The following is a 17,764-nucleotide window of genomic DNA, read 5'->3' as shown; positions in this document are numbered from 1 at the left end:
GCTTTCTCAGTAGCTCGCCGTAAGTGCGCGTCAGTGCCTGCTCCTCCCCGATTAACCATGCAACTGTCACGCTGCTGTTGTTAAGTTTTATCGTCTCGAGATTATCGTTACCAAAGGACTAAACAACGCTTGTGTGTCACAAAGCGTCACGTCATATGTTCCTTTACTGAAGACAAAGAATAAATGAGGCAGTGACCGTGTAAGCGTGGCGTCAGACGCTTATGGTCCGGATGATTGCCGCATCGCTATTCGAACGTCATGGGCGCATATTGTGGGAGAATTATAGCAGCCCTGCCGCGTTCTATTTTTGCCGGACTCTGCCCACGCTTCTGCCGGGAGTACAAGAAGAAAATTGGCTTGTGGGCAGTGTGACTAGTGCTCTGTCACATCCCACTGATAACAGAGCAACCATGATGTGATAAGCTTTCCTCTCTCTCTTTTGTGGGCAGCTGCCAGCCCTGTTGGGAAGCATGCAGGCGTCAATCAGTATGAGCGCTACTTGCACGCCGTTTGAAGCGTATAGCGGCTTGTTCATATCGTACGCGTGTAGGCAGAGCCATATAGTGGGCCTTAGTCCTCGTTCGCGCGTTGTCGCCTCTGTGCCTTTGTGTGGACTCCTTGGCATTTGCATCTGCTCATGCGGCCGCCTGCGATGATCCCGTTATCGGTGCTGCTTGTATGCACAGGCCGGCCGACTCGGCAGATGGGACTCTGGCGTGTAGATGAAATGTCGAGGAACAATGCTGCGCCTATTCTCGACTCACTGGAGCACACCGCATGGTGGTTGCTTTTACGTAGAGGAAGGCCTACAGGAACTGCCTGCTGGCTGCGCGTCCGGACAGGCGTGAAGCTGCATGACGTCGACGTGCAGGTGGCTAGAGCCGCACAGCCGAGCTGCGTTGCCAGCCGTTGCCCCGTTTAGAAAAAAGAGGTCAGGGATTTGGAGAGAAAAAAAGTGCTCCGAGAGAGTGTCCCTAGTGCGAATACATCCGGTCAAAAATAAGGTGCACTTCCAAAAGCACAATGTTCTTGTTTTCGAAACGTCCATATGGCTTTTGTAAACTAGAATTTGACACTTAAGTCACGCAAGTTGGCCTGGAAGAAGCATTGCTTTGTATCTGAGACCGATGAACCAAATTAGGCTGTGCTGTACATACTAATGACAAGTTGAAATCCTACAAAAATTCGTCGTTTATAGTCAAATAGCGTACACTTTGATCACGCGTCAATAGGTGTACCTAGGTCACATCGCTGCTGTCATGGATACTCGAGCTATAGCTGACAAATAATAAAAGCTACAAACGGCGCCGTTATTAGAAGTTTAAAAAGGGTGCTCTCTCCTGCTGTACGGACACCTGCCACTACTGAAGTTCGTTTAAAGGACCTTAAATTCTGCTGTTTGGCGGGTTATCCACTTATAGACTCTAGCACGGAGAAAAGACAGATTACTGTGGTCTGGTCCTGAAACTGAAGTCATGGTTTCGATTAGACAGCACAGTTTATGGATGACTTTAAAACAGGAAAACGCCCGATTGCTCAATTTCAGGAGGACATCGCACATGGCATCATGTGGCAGTAAAAAAGTGGAGGGGAGCGAAGGACAGGTGGTGGAGAACAGGAGATGGATTTTTTTCTTACCTTTCCTGCCTCAGCCAGTTCGATATAGCTTCGCGGCAAGGGACAGTATGCATCGCTTTGTCGTTGTCTGGTGCCATTGCAGTGTATGTGGTTTCACACTCATTTGGACGCGGAAAGCAGCAGTGCGGTTCGAATCGGCCGACGTTCCGGCAAACGCACCACTGCCCTACTCCGACTGGGCTCTTCTCGCCACAGGTCGTTAGGCAAATGTCAGGCAGTGTGCATAACACTCTGCGGCAGCATTGTTGAAACTGAGCGATGAGGTGGGGGCTAGGAGGTCTGTATGACGCGGTCGACGATTTCTTGAAAACACGGAATCGGGTCGCGAAAGCCATGTTTCGCGACAATGCATGCATTGTGGGGTGGAAGGTCGGGCTTGACTAAACGTCTGCGTGCTCTCCAAGAGAACGCGGAACAGGTAGAGCCAGGCAAAACAAAGTTTTAAAGAACAGCAAAGAATAATGGAGGGGGGGAGGGGGGAACACTACTGGTGCGGAAGACAATTTTTAACGCCGTCGTTGTACATGCAGTGTAGCGCTGCGGACAGTAGTGAAAGAAGCGTGTCTGGAGAGGCGGCTGTCCCTCGTGCGTTGTTTTGCACGTTTTGCACTGCACGCATGTGACGCGAATTAACGTACGACTCGCAGCCACGTATCTCTCTCTCTCTTTCTCTCTATCTCTCCGGTTCCTCTTCCTCTTTTTGCGCACTGTTTCTGAGAAAGAAAGAAAAATAAATAGAACGTATCCCACTTGTCGCAATCCCTCTTTACAGCGAATTCCTTTCGCAGTCACGCGCGACGATTTTTTTTTCTCTCTGCGTCTTCATTTTCTTCCGCCCACTACACGACTCATGCCGGAGGCTGTAGACGCCACGCGCGTGGTGAAAAATGCGAGGAACTAAATAGCTTCACGCTGCAGGAACGAGCGTACACTGCAAAAAAATTCCGTGAATGTTACGTACAAACTCTCCATAACAGAACGAACGCTTGCTCTGTTGCATCTGAAATGGAGGGTCCATCCGTAACACATTCGTGAAGGTGGCTGGCCGTATTATGCATTTTCTGAAACGTATTACTCGCCGTAACTGTTGGCCCCCGGACTAGGCACCACATGACGTCCCATTTCCAATCTGTGTGGTTTACTCTTGTTCAACAATGTCCACAAACTAGCATGGCGAAAATGAGATTAACCCCATGTGCAAAGGTGAAGATCCGAGGGGGGGTGATAATCAAATGACACCCAAGTGACGCATAATGTTGTTTCAACGTTGAGGGATTGCTACAAATTGTAAGCAACATTAAATAACAAAGGACTTACTTTGCTATAACTTTAAAAGAAGAACGTTGACTTCATAAAAAAATATTTTCACCATGTTGCTAACCACATGACAGGGTAACAATTAATAAATGCAATTAATAAATAATTTAGAAATGCAGCTTAATGAGGTCAAGAGATTAAAAAAAATTTAGACACAGACAATGGTTAGACAACTTCTCTAAACTGAAACTGAACACCAGCTGAAAATACATTACAAACATGATGAAAGTGCACAAGGTGAAAGCCGAATTTCCGTCTGCCGTTTGATAAGGAAACGAACCACTGAGAAAGCCCAAAGCATGGGCAAACAAATTTGTGAATGCAGTGCAATGTAGCAGTCACATCTTTGCTACGCAACCATCAATCAAAAACGCTAACTCCTTCACGGATAACAAAAGCACAGGCGCAACAAAATATTGCTAATTGCAATGTTCAATTTATTAGGTACCTATAGCCGGCCATTCATGCCTGGTCTTCCTGCGGATAAATGAAACGCTGCAAAAAAGCAGTGAGCAGCCATAATTGCTGCAGTGACAAGGAGGATGTGCACCGTTGGTGCTGTTCCCTCATCCTGACTAGGAAATAATAGCTGTTTTTTCTGGAATGTACTCTGGAAGCATGAATTTCCTATCCACCTTTATTTAGCTTGCACTGACACGACCCATCATGAACTCTGCAGCTTTGACAAACATGCGGGCCAGTCGACAGCCACAGAAGACTGTAGAACCCTGCTAACTTACAAAAAAACCAGTGCTCAGAAAGAAAAATTATAAAAAAATGAGTAGTTCCTTACACGCACTATGTTTTATATGGTACTAAGAATGCGGCTAAGACATGGCATGAATATTGTTTTTTTCTGCTCAGTTACAAACTTTCTCGCCTGTGCTAACATATTACTGCAATGTAAATAATGAAACATGCCAGCATTGCACAACATGCTGTAAGACTTACAAAATACACCCCCTACAAGGCTACCACATGCCTCTTAGATGTGGCAATGTTTATATCTACCAAACTATCTAGACTAAAATGAGACAACAAGCCTCTGACATCTGGAGATGTGTACCTCCCATGCAATTAGAGTGATTGGAGATGCTCCTCATTGATGGCATTTCAGTTGCTAGGTGTGGAAGGACCAGATATGACGGTGAACAACTAGACACCCACTTTTTAAGCAACGTCACAATGAGCAATGTGCCTTGGCTTTTCTTCCATCCAAAAAGTTTTATGTTCCATGTTTACGTAACTGCTTGCATGTGCTCATTTTGGCTTGCTGAGAGATTCTTTTCTTTGTTAAACTAGCTTTAACTCTGGCCTCAGTCTTTTGCACCTTCTTAATTTTTTGCTAGTGTTCACCTTAAGTCATGTGTAAGCTCACGCAGATCTCTACTTTTCTACGTTTCCAACTGTCACGTCTTCTCTGCCTTTGTCATGTCCATCACTGCATCCGACGCCTTCAAGTATGCTGTGTATAATCACCTTAACTAATCTGCCTATTACACATGTATTTTTGTTAGCCACCCACTCCTCTATCTGGCGCTGATAGGCCCTGAGAGTAAATAAATGAATTGTAGTCTAAGCTAAGTCTCAGCAAGCATGCATTATGTTCAGTTTATTTTACCATGTTTACCAGTAAAGAGTGGACGGAAAAAAGCTGCTAAGTGGAGCTTGACATGCCTCTCGCCCCTGCACTGGAAAGCAGCAGGCAAGGCATACATAACCACTAACGACAACAGAACATGCCAAGTGTGAAGTAAATCAGTAATGTTCCTCGCATTTATCACAGGGCATACTCTCTGCTCAGTAATTTATTACCCCCTTAGACATTCTGCAAGGAGTGTATACAATGATGTGTCACCACAATACAATGAGAATCATTAACCCTGTGCAAATACAACAGCAAAGAAATTTATGCCCAATAAATGCACTGCTTACATGCAACTAAGAGGCAAGAATGGGACAACCTGGCACATTTATGGAAAATAAGCTCAAAATAATAAAGAATGACATTTGAGCCGCCGCTCATTCCCCCCACCCCCTCCCTCAAAAAAATATGAAAAATGGTCCTCTTCACACGGCACGTTTGAAAGATGCGGCTGTAATGTTTGCGACAGTTCCACTACGTGTGAAAATCAGATATAAATAACGCCAACGCATGCGGTTGGAAGCGAGGCGCCAGGGCGCGGGCAAACAGTAATCGTCTTCAGGTGTCGACTGGTTCCACCTCCTGAGGGCCGCTGCTCGACGAATACCACTCATGGCCACGTTCACATCCAACAAGCTTGTAATAAACATTAGACAGGTGTTTATCATGACGCAGCAGCAGCTCATCAGTGCTATTGGCCAGTGCTGAATTTTTTAGCTTGATAAACGAAATCATCCACCGAAACGCGTGTCGACCGTTCCTCGCCAGATTCTTGCAGTCCCACGAGGGTGAGCAGCTTTTCCGCCGGCTTCGTCTCCTCTTTAGTGCAGGGCCACTGTCATTGTGACGCACATTCTGCACGGTCGTTTTACTATGCATCGATGCCGCATGGGACAGCAAGCGGTCGTACACTCCAATGCGGCGTACGGGCCGCACACATACACACACCGTAACGACAATACAGCGCGCAGGACGCACGCAGCGAACACGGAATAACAAAAACCGTTCTAAAGCACCTGTTCACTCAACACCGGGCCGCACACATACACACACCGTAACGACAATACAGCGCGCCGGACGCACGCAGCGAACACGGAAGAACAAAAACCGTTCTAAAGCACCTGTTCACTCAACACCACACATACTCCGCAATTCCGCGCATGGTTCCGACTGCGGGCTTGGCTAGAGCTTCGACTCGTCATGGCCAAGCTGCATGCCCTGCGCTCTTGTGGTAACAACGCTCATGAAACGAAAAGAAAATTTTAATATGTAAAACGATTCAAGTTGTCAGCTAAAAAAGCTACGGTAAAATTAAATACATCTGATATGTTTTCAAGGTGGTGCGCTTTTGCGGACGCGAATACGCGAATGGGGCTATGAATTTCCCGTGCAGCTCTGCTAGACACCATAGCTCTGCAAATGGCATCGTGCTCGGAGTTTTGCGCGGCTGACTTGCCCGCATGAATTTTACTTCCTCCGTGCACACATGCTTGGTGAGGTGAACGGTGGTCGGTGCGAACAGTTCGAAGTTTAATCGACTGAAAATTGCTCAAGGAAAGTCAGCGGCATTGCATTGCATCACGAGTGACTGGCGGCAGCCACACGGCATCGTCTCCGGTTTCGTGAACTTGTGAGAAGGTGAGCAATTTGGTCTCAAATTTTGAAAGCGGTTTTTTGTTTGTATTGTAACCCTGTGTCTCGTCGCATGTTATGTTCACTGTAACATCAGCACAACGTGCATGCGCTTTCTGTCTCTATTTGAAGTAACATTGGTCGGTCAGCGTAAACTTTTCGATTCAATTAAGCACAAGCTGTCCATGTTGGTAGTGCGTGTTGAATGTGCTTGTCCTGTCCGCTCTCCCTGTGTTCTGCGTGTTTTTCTGTGCTCCGTTTTTAGATGGATCGATACCAACTAGCCCAACTTTCTGCTTTACTGAACTCTATTTGAGATCATTCTGCGCTCGAGATGGTCTTCTGGTAATTTATTTATTACCAGGTATAGTCTAGAGATTTGGAACCGTTCATCCCACTGCAACAGTGCTGAAAAGCTGTTTTGTGTTCATGCATCTGCTGTCCTTAAACTTTTCGGTAATCATTCGCATGGTTCCTTTGGATCTGGACTACCGGCTACTGTTGCAAGGGACGCCTCGCAGCAGAGCCCCTGGGGACGCCCAGTGGGTCAGCTGTTTGTCCAGGTGCCAAGTTACCAAAGGTACCATTCCAGACATTTTTTTTTTCTGTTCATCAACCTCATATTCCTTGCAAAAATTACAGTATGTAATTGGGCACTAAAAAAATTGGTAACTTATACACATTTCAGGACAGTTCAGAGAAATGAAATGAAAATTGGTTTTTGAGGAAAGAAAATGGGGCAGTAGCTGTCTCACTTCTCTCGGTGGACTCCTGAACCTAAGGGAAGGAATAAACGAGGGAGTCTAGAGAGAAATGCACATGCAGCATCAGTATTCTCTCTGTAGACTTTTCGAGACCTGGATTCATTCCTTCTAGGACAGTGCCAAGCAGTAGGTGAACTGCACACAAATTTATTTTCCTCAGGTGCAAAGTAAAGTATGAAAATGTTGTAAGACAAATCTCTACCCTGTTTCATTCTCACTGCATTTGCTCAAAGCATAATATGAAATCTTGTATTTCTTATACCCTGGTTTCCTTTACTTTGAGCAGTAGGTATTGACAATGAACATCAAGGCAACTCCACTCTCATTGCTTATTGCTGCTTTTAGGTTTCCTCCATGATTTTCTGTTTGCTCAGTCCTGGCCTTAACATATTTTCTTCTGCTGCTTAGCTTCGAACTACTGGCTAGGTTACATGGTTCTGCTACTTCTATGTTCACTGTGAGGTTTGAGAGCTTGTTGCTTTGTTCTTTTTTTATAAGCATCTTTGTCTTCTCGAGGCTGATTGGCAGTCCGGAACAGAGACCACATGCATTGTTTATGTTAAGATGATGACATGATAGCCTAACACATCGTATCGTTGCCATTCGAGCCCCCTGTGTACTTGCTTTGTTGCACTGCGAGCAAAAAAGTTTAGTGGAAGTCGCAATGAGGCGCACTTTTGTTTAGACTAGTGGCAAAGGTTTACTGTTGCTTCGCAGTATAGTGCTCCCACCTGTTGCGCACGAGCATTTAGATGGCTGTTAAATACTACTATCAAGGATTTAGCCATTGTAATGTCGCAGGTCTGTTGTGTAGGATTTCAGGTCATTGTCTTGCACTGTCCCCGAAGCCTGTTGTGTGTCAGTTACGCCACTATGCTGTTGTATTTCTGTCCAGTGTAAAAAATATTTTCTGTGATTATGCTACACGCACAGGTTCATGGGGAAGTAAATATTTTGTGTCGCTTCAACCGGGTAATGCTTCAGAATGAACACATGCAAAAACCCATGCTGTTAAAAGCCTCGGCTTGTGTAACCCAAGTGTGAGGAGAATACTATTATGGCAGGGATTCTTGCATTGCAACCTTTTAAATTCCTTTTTTGTAAAAAGAATGACGAGAGGTTTGATGAGTTACAGCTCTCTTTCATTGCTTGCTCAGAGAAAGCGTTTATTGTAAGTAAGCAGTAGTGGCTTTTTTCTATTGTTCAAGCAGCAGTGTCAGCATGCCTCATCATTTTTGTCTTGAATGACTGAAGGTGCTTCCAGAGCATTGCCTTCTTTTTTTCTTGTTGTTTATTCAGCATGCAATATTGTGTCTATAGATTGCTCTTTAGCATTATTTTGCGTTCTCCCAAGCAAATTTTAGGCGACCAAATTCAGAAGCACCTTGTATTGGCCTTACATGCTCGCTATTAATGCAGAAGTAATTATATGCCACACTAAACACCAAATCTACATCCTTCAGAGTGGGTCTAGAAGCTTGTCTCCAGACTCTTGCCTTCAAGGAGTTTTTGCAGGTTTCATGTATCTGCTTGGTGTTGGAAGTGACAGCCTTGACTGATAATGATGAGCATTAGACACACATTATGCATTTACAGTTAGGCCGGAACGAAATGCGAACATACATGTGCAGTACTTTTCTACTTTGCAGCGAGGTATACATTTAGAAAGGGTTCATATATGTGTATTAGGTAGATCTCTTAACCAGAAACAGGAATCAGGCTAGCTGCATACTCAAGCTGAAATCACACAGGTGAAATATTTTGTCTTGTTCATAGGCGCTGTTTGCATTTCATTCCAGCCTGATTGTGCACTACTGCCATAGCAGGTACCCTATCTAAACGAGACACTGTCTTGTGGCAAATCATGCGCATATGTTTTAGACACGTGTGTGAAGAAATGTGCAGCTACAAACATTGCATACTTGGTTATTCATAATGCTTTTTTTTCTCGTGTGCATAGAACAGTGATCAGCTACATTGCTTGCTTTGTTGTTCTATTTTTCTGCTAATATTAAACTACATATTAATCTCAAAGACCCGATGTTCGACTGAATGATCCTTCTGTGTCCCACTAGGAAGGCAAAAGCATCACGCCTAGGGCTCATTCACCACCCTTCACCCCTGTTTTGGTTTCAGTCGGTCAGTTATGCTATTAATGAATGTAATCACTTTATAGGACAAGTATATATGAAAATATATTTTGGGCTAAATGAGGTTAACAAGTTATCCACTGTGCACAATGGTATGGTTGGTCTTGTACATCTTTACTTGGGTGTTAATGTTTCTTTTGTGGTTGCTGTCTAAATAACTTTGCCTGCCTATTGTATCCTAAGTCCTTTTATGCCCGTCTTCCTTCCTACTGGCTCTCTCCCTTTTCAGTCATTCCTTTTTCCTTTAAACTGGCGATTGGTCACAAGCCTACTGTGGGAATGGCAGCTAGCACTAGGCCCCCTTTTTTTTCATTGAACCTGCACTGCTAATATTAACGCTAATAGTACTGTATCAGTATTTATGTGATACTGCATTTTTTGTTATGCATAAATAGTTGGCTAAGCCAATGGTAGCAGTGTTGAATATCACAATATATCATGCATATATCTTGCATGCAATATCAGTATCAGTTTATTCACTTTGGATGAAGGTTATACAAACAGGGTGATAAAAGCATCTGGGCCCTTAGCAAGCTGCTAGTTCGGGCCCATGCAATAAGTGCACAATATAGTGTACCCAGGCGTCAACATAAGAAAAAAAAGTGTACATTTTATATGAATAGAAGATGTTACACAAAACTATATCAGTATATTCACTATTACGCTACCCTCTATTTCTTTCAGCTCGGCCGTTTGGCTGTCGATATTTTGTGCTGCTTTCCTAGCTTAGTCCACTCAAACTAAAACTTTGCGTTCTGTGTTGCAGGTAGAATCTACAATGAATGCCGCACTGTGTCTTGTAAGCAGGAGGCGGTGTTAATGGAGCCATGAACTTTTCTTGCGGATGACTGGCGTTGGCCTTATTATGCACTGAACCTCAAGTGTGAAGAGGAAAATGTCGTGTTGGATTTCTGCACAGGTGAGACATCATGGTGAATCTACCAGTGCGAAAGACTAGACAAGAGACAAGACAGCCGCTGAGTCGCGGCCATAGTTTATTGAAGTGAATAGGGAATACATGAAGAAGCCAAGCAACACCACAAACCACACAATTACAAATAAGCATACATGACAACATGAGTCAATGCCCCTGAACATTCCCCTGATCGAGATAGTCCAATTCATTGCGTGTTAGTGCGATAGACAACACACTTGCACATTAGTCACCGAGTCTTAAGGTTTGTCTAGCCTCAATAATCTACCATTTAATCTTCTCTGAATTTACTGCCAAAATGTGTGCTGCCAAAAGAAAAGGGTAGCAGCCTTCACATCCCTTGCAATATACAGAAAAGTTAGAACCCCTACCCTCTTGTGCTCCTGTAATCTTACATTGATACACCTTCCAGTTTGACCTATATAGACCCGACCACAAGATACAGGGTCTGATACCATGTTCATTTTACAGGGTACATATACATTTCACTCCATATGTGTACTTTTCTCTAGCCACATTCACAGAATTATTCTTAACAATTTTACACATTTAAAACAACTTATTAGGGGCCAAGAAAATCGCTTTTCCATCATACCTTCTGGCCGCATTTTTCAATTTGTGCGACAATCTAAGTATGTACGGTAACACAACCGGTCTTTTGGCATCTCGCTGGCTGGCCCCGGCCTGATTGCGCCGGTCGCCGTGAAAAGCTTTCGGCTTCCTTAACAATTTATTGTATGCTCTTGCAAATAACATGGTTAGGAAATCCTGCGTTCATTAACCTAAAATGTACTCTTGGAAACTAGTCGTCATGCTAAGAAAGCATGACTTCATCAATTCTGAGTCCAGGCTTGACAGTCCAATGCTATCATTCACTAGCTTGTAATAGCCAACCTGTGTCCAAGTAGCAGCTTAACACTCCTGGGTGAATATCACCAGCACACATGGTGTGTGCAGATCAACTTATCAAGGTAAGGTCCAGAAACCGCAGCTCCTTTTGTGGCGACATTTGCTCCAAGGTAAACCTAAGACAAAGGCCTTGCTCCTTAAACAGATTGAGAATATGTTCACATCCCAAATTATCAGAACATTTGTAAAAGACCAGAAAATCATCAACATAGCAAAAGATTTTTTCCCCCAGTCCATGCAAGTCCTTGACAATCATTCTATACACCCTACTTAAAATATCTCTTAGCACAAGGTCCATCTTCGAACCACTACATATACCAGATTTTTGAACACATACCACACTGCAGTACTCTACAGCCATGCTCTTAAAATAAATGCTATTCACTAGCATGCTCTTCAGATGAATTTCAGAAAAGGGTTCTTGCAAAATTTTGTCTGGTTATTTGCAAAAGCATTTGTCTACTTCGCATCTTGAAGATCGGTTTCTTGTACTCAATTCGCAGCGTGGTTGAGTATCTGAAGAATGGCAATCCAGCAGATTGTCTGGTGGTTAGTGTCGATGTAGAACTATTTTATTCCATCCCGTATGAGGACCTTATGAAAAGCTTGTGAATGTGTATATCGGAGCACAATGATGAGCTTGTGTTTAGGAACAGGTGCGTAGTAGTCTTTTTTTGGACTTACTTCCTTTTATTTGAAGAGCATGTTTCTGGAGTATGGCTGTGCGGCATATGTTCAAAAGTCTAGTATATGTATCGATTGAATGCCTCTGGGCTAAGTAATATTCTCTTAAGCAGGGTGGATGGAGTGATTGCCAAGAACTTGCATGGGCTGGGGGAAAATCTTTCACTGCGTCTGATTTTCTGGTCTTTTACAAAAGGTTGCGATAGTGTGGGACCTGTACATATTGTCAAGTTGTTTAAGGAGCAAGGCCTTTCTTTAACTTAGCATTTCCTTAGAGGAAATGTCCCATCAAAAAGAGCTGTGGTTTCTGGGCTTCACCTTGATGTTCTGCACATGCCATGTATGCTGCCGATATTCACCCAGGAGTGTCAAGCAGCTACTTGACTATTGGCCGAACTATTCTAAGCTAGTGAAAGATAGCATTGCGTCATCTAGGCTAGGCTCGGTATTGATGAAGTGATGCTTTCACAGCATGACAAGTGGTCTCCATGAGCAGATTTTAAGGCTTACGAAAGCATTATTCCCCAACCATGCTATTGCAGGAGTGTGTGATAAATTGTTAAAGCTGAGCATATAAGATTGATCAAGTTGGTCAGACATGCTAAAGGTAAGAATGGCATAGCATCATGTAACGAGGACAGCAGGAGAGCACACACGCATTAGTGCCAACCTTGGAGCAGATACAGAATCCAAGAGCATGTGCTTGACATTCAGCGTTGGCAGTCAAGGGTCGGGCTCATTCAATCTTGAATGTTCAAATCAGTGTTTTCTCATTTCCTTGACTGCTAGTGCTGATTGTCAAGCACGTGCTCTTGGATTCTGTATACACTCCAAGGTTGGCACTTGTGCGTGTGCTTGTTGTCCTGCTGACCTTATTACTTGATGCTGCGCCATTCTTCTCTTTAGCATGTTAAAGCTGAAACCCTTTCACAGGGATTGGCAGGATACGGCCGGGGCCAGCCATCGAGATACCAAAAGATCGACTGTGTTACTGTACATACGTAGATTGTCGCACAATTTGAAAAATGTGGTCAGAATGTATGACGCAGAAATGGTGCTTTTGGCCCCTAATAAGTTGTCTACAAACTGTAAAATTGTTAAGAATAATTTTGTGAATTTGGTCCGGGAAAAGCATATGTGCCTTGTAAAATGTATGTGGTGTATCGGATACTGTTATCTTGGGGTTGGGTTTATGTTGGTCAAACTCGAAGGTGTGTGAATGTAAGACTACGGGAGCACAAGAGATATTTGGAGATTGGTAGGGGTTCTAACTTATCTGTACATCGCAAGGAATGTGAAGGCTGCTAGCCATTCCTTTTGGCAACACTCATTTTGGCGATACATTCGGAGCAGATTAACCGGAAAATTATCGAGGCTAGACACATCTTATGACTCGGTGACAAATCTGTGAGTGTGCTGTCCATCGTGTTCATATGCAACGAGTTGGACTATCTAGATGAGAGGAAAGTTAAGAGCGATCTTTTACTCATGTTGTGGTATAGCATATCTGTAACTGCGTGGTTTGTGGTGTTGTTTGGCTTTTCTATGTACTCCCTGTTTACTTCAATAAACTTCAATTGCGAGTCAGCGCCTGCTTTGTCTCCTTTCTTGTCATTGTCTCGTGCTGGTAGGTTCACGTACTTGCAGAGTAGATTCACTGAATTGTATACTTGCAGAGGTTTGTGAAGAAAAACCAGAGGAATTTTCTTTCCTTTGTCTGGAATGGAAGTTAAAAATTTTTTTCGCATTGCTAGATGGTTGCAGCATGAAATTCCATTCTGGAAGGGTAAACCCACTAAATTGTACATTTTGTATGCAAGGGTACTGATGCTTGCATGAAACTGAAAACATTCGTCCAGGCTATCTGGCTAGCTTTCTTCTTCCTTGTGCCCAGATTTTTTTAAACAATACTTTGTCAGATTTATTTTGACCAGAATTTCTAACATGCTAATTATACCACATTTTGTGATCATATACAACAAAATTAAAACATGATGATCACTGGTGTATGGTTTAGTCTGGGGTAGAATGATGAGAAGTACCTAGTATATAGTAAAATTTAATATTACTAGTCTAACATGAACAAAATTGCTCTTTTTTTTAGTGGAAAATTTTGCTACCAGAGAGTCGGAGCGGCATGGCATGATGAAGACTTGGACAATGTGCATTCCAAAGTACCTGTATTCATGTCGGCACGAGAGCTTGCGCACAGTGCTTCAAACAGTTGGTGAGTACCTTGGTGCTGTGCTTCTGCTTAAATAGATAGGTAGATATTTTATTTTAAATGTGCCTGAACAGCCAATTGGCCTAAACGAGTGCACACTAAGTCAATACAAACACCATGACGTGAACAGACATAATACAGAAAAATGGTCACAAATACGATGATAATAATAGTAAAGAAAAACAAGCATAATGAATAAACAATGAAAACAGCAAATTAGGCAAATATTTCTGTGTCATAAAAAGTTGAATTGTGTTATTTGCAAACGAGTCATTGGTGAAATGGCATGCATGTCAGGATAAAATCTATCATAGCATTTGGTGGTTTTTCCCTGAGGCACACGAAATTGCAGTGACATCAATAACGGCTCACAGTCAATAGAGCCGAGCACAACTTTATGTAGAAAATCCATGTCATAAAGAGTAGACATACCAAGGTCTGCTAGAAGAAAGTCGTGGTCTTAGAAACGACAGCGCTCAATATATCTATCACAAAGGATGCATACAATCTTCTGCTGAACATTTTCGATTTCATCGCCAGAGGTAACAGAGGCACTATTCTAAGCTACTGATGCAAACTCAAGACGTGGCATCACGAGAGCACAGTAGCCAAATTATGTTTTTAATCTGAATAAGAGTGTGTATCTGAAAATTTGAGCAAAAATTGAGTAGCATTTAGATATTCTTGCACAAAATACCACTGTTAAAATTGGTTATAAATGATATGTCTCACATGTACACTTATCTGCTGAATATAGTAAGCATGGCTTGCGACCTGAGTGCCTCCGATGTATGAAAAAAATGGCCAGGTTACTGCATGACGCGTGGAGCAACCCAGTGTAGCACATTCAGGCTTCATGGAGTGGAGAATGAAGGCAGTAATAACTTTAAGAACAGAAAATACAGGACCAGGAAGCTGACAGAACACACTGACACTCGGTGCATGAAGGGCATTATGAAGTTGCCTGTCGTGTCGTGCAAGATGGAGGTCGCACAGACAGATGTTAAACATGAGTCGATGCAGATACCTTCTGTCATTACGTAGTACTCACTGCAGAACTCAACAAAAAAGAAGCAAAGGTAACAGCTGAGCATGGCCAGACTCTTGTGCTTTCCTCCGCAAGCAATCTGGAAGCGCAACTCTTCGAAGGCTTTTATGCTTTCACTCGACATATACATCATCACTGCATGTGTCGAGGAAAAGTACATACCCTTAATGTCAAATGACATAGCACTTACAGGACCCAGTAACAGCTTACTGAGGTGTTCTGATGCATCTACAGGGCACCTCATGAGAGATTCTTAGGCTTCAGAGCACTCAATCTACAGGGCGCCTCATGAGAAATTCTTAGGCTTCAGAACACTCAGCTCTTGCAGAAATTGCTTCAAAGTTTGTTGCCACATGGACCTCTTCGTAATAATGACCCTAAAAGCGAGCCTTCCTTTAGTGTCACAAAAAAAGGCCTAGGACATGGGTCTTTTTTGCTCCTTCATTAGAACCAAAATGTTTGCGAGCGAGATCTTTCACAGATATGGAATGATTTCACGAAATGTCAAAGGGAAGACTGAAGCTGTGCGAAGCAATACCAGCAACAGCCCTGCCGCGGTGGCTCAGTGGTTACGGCGCCCGGCTGCTGACCCGAAAGACGTGGGTTCGATCCCGGCCGCGGCGGCCAAGTTTCGATGGAGGAGAAATTCTAGAGGCCCGTGTGCTGTGCGATGTCAGTGCACGTTAAAAAACCCCAGGTGGTCGAAATTTCCGGAGCCCTTCAACACGGCGTCCCTCATAGCCTGAGTTGCTTTGGGACGTTAAACCCTAATAACCAAACCAAGCGATACCAGTTACAAACACATCACAGCTGTTGAAGAAGCTGAAAGATTCATGCCTTCATCCTTTTTCTACATCAGACACATGACTACACTTTGTCTTTCTGGGCCATCATTTTGAAAAGGTTAACATGGCAGCGGCCTTCGGTTAAATTTCTGCAAGGAGCCCTTTGTGGAAACTTAAGCATCTGTTCCTCGTGAGGCGCACTGCAGAGATATTTGAATACCTTAGTGAGCTGCAACCAGCACCTGTGGCTGCATTTTCACTGACATCAGAGATTAGTACATTTTCGTGCAGATGCTGAGATAATGGAAACTATGACTGAAAGCATAAGGTTTCGGGGAAGTATGCTTCCTGATTGCTTGTGGGGAAGTGCTGGGTAACCACCAATCCAATGGGTACAAGCTTTCTCCTCACCTGGTGCTCGTCTCCTTTAGGGTGAAATGCCTGCCAAATGGTTCGTTGCCCCACCTTGAGATGAAGAAAATACCTTGTGCCATGGTGCTCTTTGTCCTCAGATTCCCTCGCGCCATCAAAAATCAATCATCATCATGCTTGTGGGCAAGTGTCTGGCCTTTTTCAGATGTTACCAATGTTCCTTGCTCACTAAGTTGTGCATTGGGTACTATGTAATGAAAGGCATCTGCATTGAATTGTATTTGGCACCCATCCTTAGCTACTTTATATTTGCACAAAATTGTAGACAACCGTAAAGACTTTCATGCACACAGTGGTGTCCGAGTAAGCGCATTTTGTCTGCTTCTTCCTGGCCCTGTGGTTTCTGCTGTTTACTGTTATGAGAAATAAATTTTAGGCAATGAATCATGTTGGTTTGGTTCTCAGTAAATGGCTTTTACAAGCTTCTACGAAAGCCGATTGCTCATTAGCGGATGGTTCAAATGTATTTGTGAAATTTATAATAGGTGTTGTGTGGCTACTAAATGAGGATTTTTTTATCTTTTCAGATGGATCCGAAAGCAATTTTTAGAGGTACAATCTGTGCAATTTGTCATGAAAATAAAACGTATGTACTTGTACTCAACCAAACACTTGCCACTCTTTCATTCTAAGTTGCATTCTTTGTACGTGTGCAATACATAAAATGCATGAAAGTCTTGTACATAATACTTATTTCCTCGGCCTCTGGACTGCTATATCTGCAGTGAACGTTCTGGGCAGAAGCTATACACAGATGCATGTGCATGTACTACTGAAAGTATTATAGAGAGCAAAAATAACAGACCCCTGCCAGCGCGGGCCGATCTGTGCCAAACTGCATGCAAGCGCCGCTTGACGAAGCACTCCAGATGCTGAGACGAGCGCAGTGGCACGCAATGCGTAGCGCTCCTCGAGATGGGCGCACGCCACTGCGCTGGTCTCGGCACTAGGAGCGCTTCGTCAGGCGGTGCTCACATGCAGTTTGGCGCGGATCGGCACGCGCTGGCAGGGGTCTGTTATTTTTGCTCTCGATAGTACATAATTACAATGCAGATTATTTCCGTTCTAGATCAGATGACTTCCAAGTGAACGGAGGAAGTATGCATACACATTACGGGACCTTTAATAAGAACACAACAGAAGCATTCGTTGCAAAGAAACGATTTCATTCTCGTTCATAGCATAGCGTAACTTTCCGTTACCAAGAATGTGACAACCGTCGGACGGAGTCGCTGTATTCATGTTGCGGAAAACCCTCCGGCAACGCATTACCAGCGGGTTTCTCTGTACTGAGGAGCATTTTTTTTTACAGTGTACGTCGTCTCCGGAGCTGTCGTCACACGGGGATGGAGAAGGCGCCAACAAGCTGTACGCTGTCCTTATTATTGCTGTTGCTGCCTAGCTGGCGCTCACGTCCACTGTCGCTTCATTTCACTCTCGTTCATCATCCTGCGGCGCACGATTCCGCGGACGATGAAATGCGGCGCTGAAAAATGTGAGAACGAGGCATCCTCGCGCCGCTGGCTAGGCTTGTTCGTTAATTTCTTTGCACGACGATCGCTTAGAAGGATTGCGAGTTGGATCGCTTCCCGCCACTTGATG

General features: G+C 43.8%; 1 protein-coding gene and 1 long non-coding RNA gene across 5 annotated transcripts in view; both read left to right on the top strand.

Annotated features, from left to right (window-relative positions):
* Positions 1 to 17,764, top strand: part of LOC149359165 (uncharacterized) — an 80,319-nt gene that overhangs the window by 48,866 nt on the left and 13,689 nt on the right. The gene's annotated exons all lie outside the window — the stretch shown is intronic.
* Positions 6,245 to 16,771, top strand: LOC149359166 (uncharacterized). Of its 2 annotated transcripts, none has more exons than XR_016288760.1 (4): positions 6,245 to 6,812; positions 9,913 to 10,065; positions 13,778 to 13,900; positions 16,690 to 16,771. It is a non-coding gene; the product is annotated as an uncharacterized LOC149359166 (long non-coding RNA). The 2 variants fall into 2 exon arrangements; XR_016288761.1 differs by lacking the exon at positions 16,690 to 16,771 and adding an exon at positions 16,162 to 16,603.

Source organism: Amblyomma mixtum, chromosome 2 (genome assembly GCF_055824585.1).
Source record: "Amblyomma mixtum isolate Tamu chromosome 2, ASM5582458v1, whole genome shotgun sequence".
Classification (NCBI taxonomy): Eukaryota; Metazoa; Arthropoda; class Arachnida; order Ixodida; family Ixodidae; genus Amblyomma; species Amblyomma mixtum.
Note: the sequence above shows the minus strand (reverse complement) of the source record. Positions and strands in the feature narration are given on the sequence as shown.